Source organism: Heloderma suspectum, chromosome 1, assembly GCF_057233095.1.
Source record: "Heloderma suspectum isolate Gila_16-S chromosome 1, 16-S_ref, whole genome shotgun sequence".
NCBI lineage: Eukaryota > Metazoa > Chordata > Lepidosauria > Squamata > Helodermatidae > Heloderma > Heloderma suspectum.
The window spans coordinates 346,027,237-346,037,956 of NC_139458.1; the positions used below are offsets into that span (position 1 = coordinate 346,027,237).

A 10,720-nucleotide genomic window follows, 5' to 3' on the forward strand; every position below is an offset into this window, starting at 1 on the left:
AAGGGGTGGAGTTAATAACTCCCATTTCTGGACTAGCTGGAGAATTGGGGAAGTGTTAAAGGGCGGAAAATGCTGATGTGTCATTCAAGACTTAAAAGTGAGAGCATTACTTTGCCAAGTGGGAGATATTATCCTCTACCCCTGCTTTTGGTCCACTTCAGCACTCCCTTTGACAGTTGAAACATACAAATAAATTGACCAGTCAAGACTACACATAGCAGACAGCTGAATCTGAGCTCTTGTGCACTTGAAAAAGACCGACAAAAAATAAAAAAATTAAAAATTACAACCCCGTTTGCACAATTTTGCTAGGGGTTTTGTTTTGTTTTTTGGCTGCCTTGCGATGAGGAAGGCAGCCAGACCGCTCCTGGGAAAGACTCTCCAGTCAGCGCCCGCTTGGCTGGCATGGAAAGGGGGCTATGACGTATGTGCCTCTCTTTCTGACTGCTCGGGCCTAGAGACCTTTACTTGTGAGGAAGCCCACTGATCCCAGCAGGACTGGCTGCCCAAGTAGAATAATCATGACCTTAACAGCATGTGGCTTGATTACCTTCAGGAAGTTGCATGAGACATCGTCTGTTTCTGCTCTTGGGAACAATATTGGGTACCTCCTTCTGCAGACATCCTATGGGACTCACTGGACCGCTCCAAAAGGCTACACTGACCCTGGGGAAGACGACCTGCAGACAGCCGTCTGGGAGATGCAGGACCCACTCAATTCACAAACATTGACAGGTTTAAGAGGGAACTGAACTACACTGTAAAAAACAAACTGAAAACAGTCATCTACTGGATAGCTGAAATGAAGGAAGACAACATAGAGATCAAACTCTCATCGGAGCACCAAGCTTTTTGCTGGCTGGCCCTCAACGAGGCTTGCAGAATACAAGGAAATGAAAATGCCTTCAGAGAGGTGCATCAGTTTCTCTGCTCCAAAGCATGAATGTTCTGAGGGAGTGCAAGAGTGTGCTTAGTGGAAATTCTGGCTGCTACAGTGAGAAGAAAAAGTTTGTGAGCCCCTTAGGATTATCACATACTTTCCAACCTAAAATGTTATTAGATCTTGATCTATCCCCATAATCCTAGATAAAGAACAATAGAGAACCTGATTAAACAAATGACAAAAACATTATGCTTTTTCAACATGTATTTATCCACAACTGATTCAATATTCAATATCCATGTGTGAAAAAGTGTGTGGACCTTTAGATTCAGGACCTGGTGGCACCCTCATGAGTAGCAATGACTTCAAGTAAGCATTTCCTGCAACTGTTGGTCAGTCTCTCACATTGGTTTTGAGGAATTTTGGCACATTCCTCCTTACAGAACTGTTTCAGCTCAGTGACATTTGAGGGCTTCCTTGCATGAACAACTTGCTTCAGGTCCTGCCACAACATTTCGATGGGGTTTACATCCAGACTTTGAGTAGGCCATTCTAAAACATGGAATTTCTTCTTCTGCAGCCATTCTTTTGTAAATCTGCTTGTATGTTTAGGATCATTGTCTCGCTGCATGACTCCCTTCCAGTTTAGCTTCGGCGCACAGGCGGTTGGCCTGACATCTAGAATCTTCTGATACACTCCAGAATTCATGGTTGTGTTAGTGATGGCAAGCCGTCTAGGTCCTGAGGCAGCAAAGCAGGCCTGAACCACTACAGTCCCACCACCATGCTTGACGGTTGGGATAAGGATCTTCTGTTCAAACTCACTTTTTTTTTTTGCCAAACATAATATTTCTCATTGAGGCCAAAAAGTTATACCTTTGACTCATCTTTCCAGAGAACATTGTTCCAGAAGTCTTGGGAATCATCTATGTGATCTTTAGTGAACTTCAGACGGGCAGCAACGTTCTTTTTAGAGAGCAGTGTTCCTCCTGGCTACCCTCCCATGAACACCATTCTTGTTCAGTCTTTTTCTGATTATTGAGTCATGAACACTCACATTAGCCAAGGCGAGAGTGGCCTGCAGATCTTTGGATGTTACTCTGGGATCTTTTTGTCTTCCTGGATGATGCGCCGGTTTGTTCTTGGAGAGATTTTGATAGGACAACCGCTCCAGGGTAGAGCGACTGTGGTGTTGAACCTTCTCCTTTTGTAGACTATCTGTCTGACAGTAGATTGGTGGAGCCCCAAATCCTTAGAAATGGTTTTGTAACCCCTTTCTAGACTTATGAGCAATAACTCATCAGCAGTAACTCTTTTTCTGAGTTTTCTGAGTATGGTGAAGACCAAACTCACAAAGTTTCTGATCCCTTTATATGGTGGGGCCTTCCAAACTCACCCCTGAAGATCTACCAAATTATTTAAACACCTGATTCTAATTATTCCCTTTAATTGAGCTGATGCAACCATGGGTTCACTTACTTTTGCACTTACCCTGTCTCTTAAGTACTCATTGTTTGCCTAATTTAGACATCAATTTATTTCACAAGACACGGAATTGGTTAATATAAACCCTATCGGATATTTAGAAAATGACTGGTTTTGATTCACGAAGGCCATCATGGTAAAACTATGGAATTTCCATAATTATCATTAGGGTTCACAAACTTTTTCTCACCATTGAACCTTTTTTCAACCTAGGCTGCATGTTACTCATGGCCTATCTACCACAACCATGCAGTCAGCAGTCATGCGGCTTTTTTTTTTGTCGTCTGCGAAGAGTTGCGAAATTTTCGTAAATGAAAACGCAGTGTAGTATATTCTGATAATAAAAACATGAGTTTTTTAAAAAAAAAATTAATTGTGCTCACTGCCTTGTTTGTGGGTGTTCCTTTTAAATTGAAATCCTCCGTCTCCGTTTACTTTCAGCCAAAATACTTCCTCTTCCTAGGGGCTTCCCAAAAGAAGGCTGTGCCTGAGTGATAAACTCTTTGTTTAAAGCAACGCTGTTTTAAAGAAAGAAAAAACCTTTTAAAATGACCATGCTGCTCCAGGACCAGCATGGTCATTTTAAAAGTTTTTTTCTTTCTTTAAAACAGCGTTGCTTTAAAAAATAGTTTATTGCTGAGGCACACCTAAGACAGCCTTCTTTTGGGAAGCCCCTAGGAAGAGGAAGTGTTTTGGCTGAAAGTAAACGGAAATGGAGGATTTCAATTAAAAAAACACAAACGTAAATATTTACGAAAATTAGCAATTCTTACAGAAATTATGCAGACTCACGGAGATGGCTGGGCACCAGAATTACAGTTGTCGGTACAGATTTATCTTCGTAATTTTCAGAGCAGAAAAGAGAATTCTGGGGGCTTTTGAATGGTGGAACGGAGCACTGGCCGCAAACTATAGGAAGTCAAGCGGCACGGAAGGTACACAATTCGTACGTCCCTACATTTACATCTGAACTGGAAAACCATGGTTAATGACTTCCAAACAAGCCAAAATGGGGAAGCTAAGTTTAGGTGTTGCTTCCTGGTTTGTTTCTCCACTTGCACAAAGAAAGAAGTAAAGTGGCGGCATGCAGGTGAACTCTGTTCAGATATGGCCATTACTTCTAAGGAGGTCCAGAAATACTTGCTATGGATTAAATATTAGCATATTTAATGTTAATGAACATATGCCAGAAACCAGTGTTCATGCCAGTATTGAAACCTTTTCAAGCACTCCCCATTGCTATTCATGCATTCTTCATGATTGCCCCATCTTCCTATATTTGTTTTCAGATATTTAGGTAGGCTCATTTGCTGTTCTATCATTAAAGGTCTGCAAGCTTTCCTTTATAGTCACTTAATTGTTAATGACTCTGTTCCTGCACCCAGGATTAGAGGTAACCATTGAATATGAAGTTGTCAGTGCCCATTGATATACAGCATGCATCCTTAGAAGGAGGATAAATTTGACTGACTTCATGGCTGCATGCTGTTCTCTTCAATTTTCCATTAAATGGCAATTTAAAGACATGGCTTCAGGCCGATGCAGGAGAGTTATAAAAAGAGTTTCATTAACAGTTCAAAGTAACATAATTTGAAGCTGGGTAGGTTGCAGCCCACCCCATTTTTGTCAGAATTTATCATTTCCATTGATTTGCAAATCAGAGCACATTTCTTTCTGAGGAAAGGATTCAGATTTTAAGAAACTTGATTAAATGTATGTGTCTTGGAGCTATGTCAGGAGCATTAAATAAAGGGCAGGTGACAATTTAGGTATGTCTTTATAGGTTCTTTATTCAGATGCTGCGTGTAAGCATTAGGAATGGACCAATGATTCTATCGCCGCTCCATGTCAGTTTTATATGTATTCATCCATAAGTCTGTTCTATCCAATGTTCACATCATTCAGCAACTTTTTAAAAACTGCATGGGAATCTGCATTTATTTTTATATGTTGCTTTCCTTAACGTATGCACTTTGTAGGCATGTTTCCCTAATATACACGTTTTTATACATCTTTCCCTAATATATGCCATTTGTATGTAACCTTCCCTAACATACATGTTTTTGTATACACTTTTTGAGCTGAGTATGGCATCACAAAATCTGGATAAGTACAGAATCCAAAGGATAACTGTGTTTCAACCTGCATGTTAGTCCAGGTAGTTCAAATTAGGTTGGTTCACTTAAAAATGCAGACCAAACAAAATTCTCCAGCATCCCTAGTGAGCATTCAGTACAACTGTTCCCCACAAGCCAACAGCACTCATGCTCAGCCCACACAGATTTCCTACCTTAATATGTAGCAAATGCGAGGAATCATGGGGTGGGCACAACATGCTCACTATACTACAGGGAACAAATAAACTGGCATGTGTCTAGCACTTTTCTTCATACTTCTCTTCTTTAAGCTATTGCTTGCCTCATTTTTAGTATCTTCAGATGGGGGTGTGTGGGTAGGTATAGAAAGATCCCAGACAGTCAAATATTATGCTTTCAATCACCTGTTCTGTGAGAGGGGCAGTAGCTGGTTCAAGCCCCATATTCATTTTCCCCAGCAGACTGAGCAGCAATGATGATCCTTTATATTTGGTTTGTTTTAGCTGAACTTTCATGCATTTACGGAGTGCAGTTACCTAATCTATACTAATGTCCTTCAGGGGGTGGGGGAAGTATGCTCTTTTGGAAGGAAATTATACTTTACAGCAATTTTCCTTGCCTTTCTTTTTATGTCTGTCTGTTTTAAAGGCTAGCTTTCTTGACACAAAGACTAGCCCTAATGGTCTTCAACTTGAAATGATTTTATGTCATAGTGTCTTGACCTTTTCCTGGAAAAATATTACCTAAAAAGGAAAGAAATGTGGTTTGAAAGACCCTCTTCCTTCAGGGCTTTAAAGATTCCAGCAATCATTGTCAAGCAACTATCCTTTCTGCTTAATTTGTTGTCACATTCCACTTACAAGAGCATCCTTTTGGGTACACAACATATCTTGCGTCCTAGCCTACAGAGTAAATATCTCCTGCATTAATCTTCCTGCTGTCTTTTGCCTATGCTTTTGATTTGAAAAGGGGGGTTACATTGGCTTTTTCTAATATTCTATTTTACATAAAATACTTCAGCATTGTACAAAAAGAAATGGCAGAATTACATTAGGCTCTGCTTTATAATCAAATATATTTGATTTCTCTGCAGTTAACAATATTGAACTGAAATGCATTTCAAAGAAGCAAAACAAACTGAAAGCAATTCAACACTCTACTAGAATCTTTCACAGAAATCTAGAGTAGATGGTCTTGTAAAAACAATTTAGATCCACCTTTTGGGTAAAGCGATACAGCTGAAATCAAGCAGTGCACTCATTCATTTTTTCAGCTGGGTAGGAAAGAAATTCATGAAATAGAAGTATTCATTTTTGTGATACTAAATAAGTATTAGTAGTACCTAATTATCACCATCATAACATTTATATAATTTGTTAATTGCAGTTCTGGTTCTCCTTTTCTCTCCACTTGCCATGTCAAATAAACAAGAAGGTTTGCAAACACCTACACGCTTTGTATCAAATTAATTAATTTGCATTGCACTCTAGCAGCAGGAATCTGCACAAGGTGATCAAAATAAACGTGAGCAACTGTTCTATGAAGAACTGAGTAGGCTTATAATCAAATTGGCTTTTTATTTATTTCTTGACTAAGTGTGTGTGTGTGTGTGTGTATGTGTGTGTATATATATATATATATATATATATATATATAAAAATAATACCAATAAGGCAACTGAACAATGTTTTTTCAGGAAATAATTGTGCCCTGACATCAAAGGTTTGTAGCAGAGCTGTGAATAACTACACAGTCTTTTTTATTTTAAAAGCTGCATTCGTGCACAGGTAGGGATGTCAGAGAATTCCGCGATGGCTCTCGGTGAGGCCGAATGGAAGTGCATTCGGCCCCCCAAAATCCATCACAGAACGAAGCCCTCGCCTCCCCCAACCCACGAAAGTTGGGCGGGACGAAGCCCCCACTCCCCCAACCCACGTAAGTCGCACGAAACAGAGCACTTACCTGCTCCCGTTGCTGCCGACTTGTGAATGGCAGCTGCCCTGCGGCCACCATTCGCTTCTTCTTCACGGCCGTGATAGGCTACGTAAATACATACGTAGCCTATCATGGCTAACGCAGGGACCCCTTTTGCGTCCCTGCAGAGGCCATGATAGGCTGTGTAAGTATTTACGTAGCCTATCATGGCAGGCTTAAAAAAAAAAAAGCGTACGCAAATGGCGGCTACGGCGGCCGCCATTTGCGTTCTGTATTTTTTGCCGTTTTAGCCTACGTAAATATTTACGTAGGCTATTACGGCCAAAAAAAAGGGGAACGCAAATGGTGTCCACTACGCCACTAAAACGGTGAAAAATACAGAACGCAAATGGTGGCGGCCGTAGCCGCCACCATTTTCATACACGTTGGGGTTTTTTTAAGCCTGCCGTGATAGGCTACGTAAATACTTACGTAGCCTATCACAGCTCACTACAGGGACGCAAGTGGCTACGGCCGCCGCCATTTGCATCCCTGCTGCCCAGCGGCCGGATGTCAGGCCGCAATCAGAGCCCACCGGCGGCTCCGCGGAATCGCCACGGAGCCGGCCGGGCAGGATTCCGGGGGGGGCGACCAGAGCGCCTCCCCTCCGTCGAGAATTCCAGGGGGAGGGACGGAGCACCTTCCCCTCCGCCACAAATGAATCCACGAAACGGTAAGTGACTTTCGTACATCCCTATGCACAGGTGAACATGCATTTACCAGACTTTTTATTTTATTTTAAAGGAACCTGAAATGGCAGCATGACTGCCCACTTTTCTACGATTCTCTACAATACTGTAGCTTGTGGCATATGCTCTCCCTATAAACACAAATAATAAAACATATGTGATTTTTCAAATTGATCCTACTTTGCCCACAATAACATTATGCATTTGGTCTATGGCACTTGATTGCTTTTTAACACAAGGGATACTAATGTTTTCATGAATGTATGATACAGAACAGCAATTGCATGTAAATATATATATATATTTAGCAGTGCTTTGGAAACGAAAGGGACAATAGCGTAAAGACTCTACCCAACATTCTAAATAAGTAGGTGTATATTAAAAATGCATTTCAACAAATGCATGTATATGAGTTCTATCAGTGATAGAGACAGTTTTCCTGGTGAATATGCTTTTGGACAAGGCAATGGCAAATACTATAGATTTTATAAAATGAGTTTTTATGATGCAATTATACTTGTACATGTATTGGTCAACCTCAACCCAAAATATACAGGGAAAGGTTATCAGCAGAATCTAGTTTTCTAGTACCATAGAAATGGAAGTTAAAATGGAAGATGCAATGTATTGCTTTATTGAGAAGAAGGCTTTCATCTGAATACTGCCTATGGCACACCTCAGTGCAAGTTCCCATTCTGGATCTGTATTACAGTAGATATTTTAATAAAATACAAGTGTGAGATACTTCCACATCAGCTTGTTGGTGTCTTATACCATGCAAATACTGGATAATAAAAACATTCTCAGTTCATGGCAGTTTTTCCTTACACAAAGTTAATGTTAAAGTCTGCAGTTCCACTGATTTCTCTGGGGTTTGTAACCATTCAGCATGTGTGCAGATGCAGTTGCTATAGTCACAGACCTGAAGCAGGGCCTGTCCAAGACATCTTGCTGCCTGTGGCAGATCAGCAAACAGCACTCCTCTCCCCATTCCCCAAGTCAGCGAGCGTATTACCCAAGGCCAGTCAACATATTTTGGCATCTGAAGCAGAAAATCCAAGAAGTGCCTCTACCCTTCTCTGACAGTAAAATTATAATAATGACGTAAATAGCAATTTTCTGCCTTTTCATGATATTCAAAATTGACTGCCTGAGTCAACCTAGTGATAGTGCTGGCTCTGACCTGAGGCGATGTTTCTAGATATCCCTGAGTGTGATGCGTCGGGCCACTTATCTCGAAAAGAAGCTCAAAAATGAGCAGGAAGGAAGGCAAGCAGTCAATAGCCTTCCTTTTCTCAAGGGGAAGTGAGAAGTAATAACTGTTCTCTTGGACTTCTACCCTCAATTTCATTACATCTTGCAAGGGCACTTCAGAGAGGGAAATCCCCAGGGTATTGTGCCCTGGTTTTAAAAGTGAAAAACATGACGTTTGTTAACAGCATCATTTTTTCTTTCATGTTAAAAGGTTTAAACAAAGTGTGGTGAATGTCAGAGCCAATTGGAATGTGAACTACTATATTGTACGGTTTTATACTAGATTGCATTTCCCCCTACAACCATTTATTTTCCCTTAGCACTCTCTACTCAATTTATTATAATCCTCTTCACTTGCCAATGGGTATTCATGGGTTGTAAGAATTAGAAAAGGCCATGCTGGTTTATAGAAATAACCCTGAAGCAAGCGTAACGGAAAAGGCTAGGTTGGCCCTTTTCATTACAAAAAGGACACTTGATTTCAAGGTTGTCATGAACTGACATGTGGCTTTGCATTTCTTGTAGCACCTGCTCATTGTGACCAGAAGGCTTTAGTTTAATAGGACATTGTGGCCAATGGAGAGGCAGAGGGAGCGAAAATATATAATGCTTGGCAGATGACAAGAGTGTTTCTGAGCACAGGGAGTGGGATAGTGGTTCAGATTCTGAAGAAAAACTGTCAGACATGGGGGAGGTATTTTCCCAGGCTAGTCCAGACATGGCTAGGCAGGCTCCTCAGGTTTCAAAGGTCCAGCTGGAGTAGGAGGGTCCCTCCTCATACACCCCCTGTGAGAGATAGCGAACAGGGAGAGGTGGGGTTTGGGGAATCTAAATTAATAGATGCCAGGCGCAGATGCAGAGCAAAGAGGGAGAAGGCCAGGGCAGAACTTAGATGGTCTACCCGATTGGCCTTGTGTGAACAGCTGCACCTAAAAACCTCCCGAGAGAGACAGAGACCTCCCCCCACCCCTTAAGTTAGGCTAGTGAGACTGCCTTTTTTTCAAACGAAGGGCAACTTTCTTAGCTACCTTTCAAACCCTCTGAAGGCATTTCCTTGTAGGCTGAGAGTCACTGAGAATTTGCATCTGTATGACCCTTTGAAGTATGGATTAAAAGCTGCAGACCGATAGGGATGGTGGAGAATTTCTCCACGAATCTCCGGGAGGCCGAATGCCAACGCATTCGGCCCCCCGAAATTGGTGGAGAAACGGTCCGCCACCCCCCCGGAATGGGACTTACCTCTGGCGAATGTCCCTGGCACGGGCGGGTCCCGGCGGTGGTTCGGCGGCGGCGGCGGTGGCCAGTCTTCTGACCGGCTGCCGCCGCCATTTCCCTGTAAAACAACAACAACAACAACAACAAACATGATAGGCTACGTAAATCCTTAAGTAGCCTATCACGGCTGACTTTGAAAAAAAGAACGCGTACGCAAATGGCGGCGCCCATGGGCGCCGCCATTTACGTTCCTTATTTGGGAACGTGTAGTCTGCGTAAACATTTACATAGACTACGGCGAAAATAAGGGCAATGCAAATAGCGTTGCCCTTATTTTCGCCGTAGTCTACATAAATGTTTACGTAGACTACACGTGCCCAAATAAGGAACGCAAATGGCGGCGCCCATGGGCGCCGCCATTTGCGTACACGCTTTCCCCCCCCCCAAAGTCAGCCGTGATAGGCTACATAAGGATTTACATAGCCTATCACGGCTGACTGCAGGGACGCAAACGGCGGTGGCTACAGCCGCCGCCATTTGTGTCCCGGCCGGCCAGGAGGATTCGCGGCCGGAGGAACAGAGTGCCTCCCCCCCCACCGCGAAGCAAGTTGCGGGACCAGGTAAGTGACTTTCGTCCATCCCTACAGACCGAAGGCTCTTGTCTGTGTTTGATTCAGCGTTTGAGGTTCAGTGGGGGCAAAAGGAATCCTGACAGCAAATCTGTAAGTGAGGTTGACTGTAGAACTCGGCATACAGACTATCAAAGTTTGATAAACATAATCATGATTGGGGCAACCACTTGTCCCTCACAGTTTCTTTGGAATGACCCCTAACTGCAAATCTTATAGAAAACCATTATCATATTCATAAATTCTTTTTGCTTGTTATATTCTTGTTATATATTCTTATCATACCTTTGATACTCAGAGTAACAATCAAAAAGATAAGTTACTTATAAAGCAATCCTGTGCTTTCAGAGGATCTCCTTCCTATGTCCTGTTGGGAGTGGAGGGCTTCAACAACAACAAAACCCTGGATTTCTAAATAGCTTTGTAAGGCTGTACTTACTTCCTAACAGTGAAGACCCGCCCCCAAAAAAAGGCTTTACACATCCAGCAGGGTTA

General features: G+C 42.2%; 1 pseudogene; it reads left to right on the forward strand.

The window, feature by feature from the left end:
* The first annotated feature begins 521 nt into the window (after window positions 1-521).
* On the forward strand, window positions 522-943 carry LOC146359631 (bis(5'-nucleosyl)-tetraphosphatase [asymmetrical] pseudogene; annotated as a pseudogene).
* The last annotated feature ends 9,777 nt before the right edge of the window (window positions 944-10,720 follow it).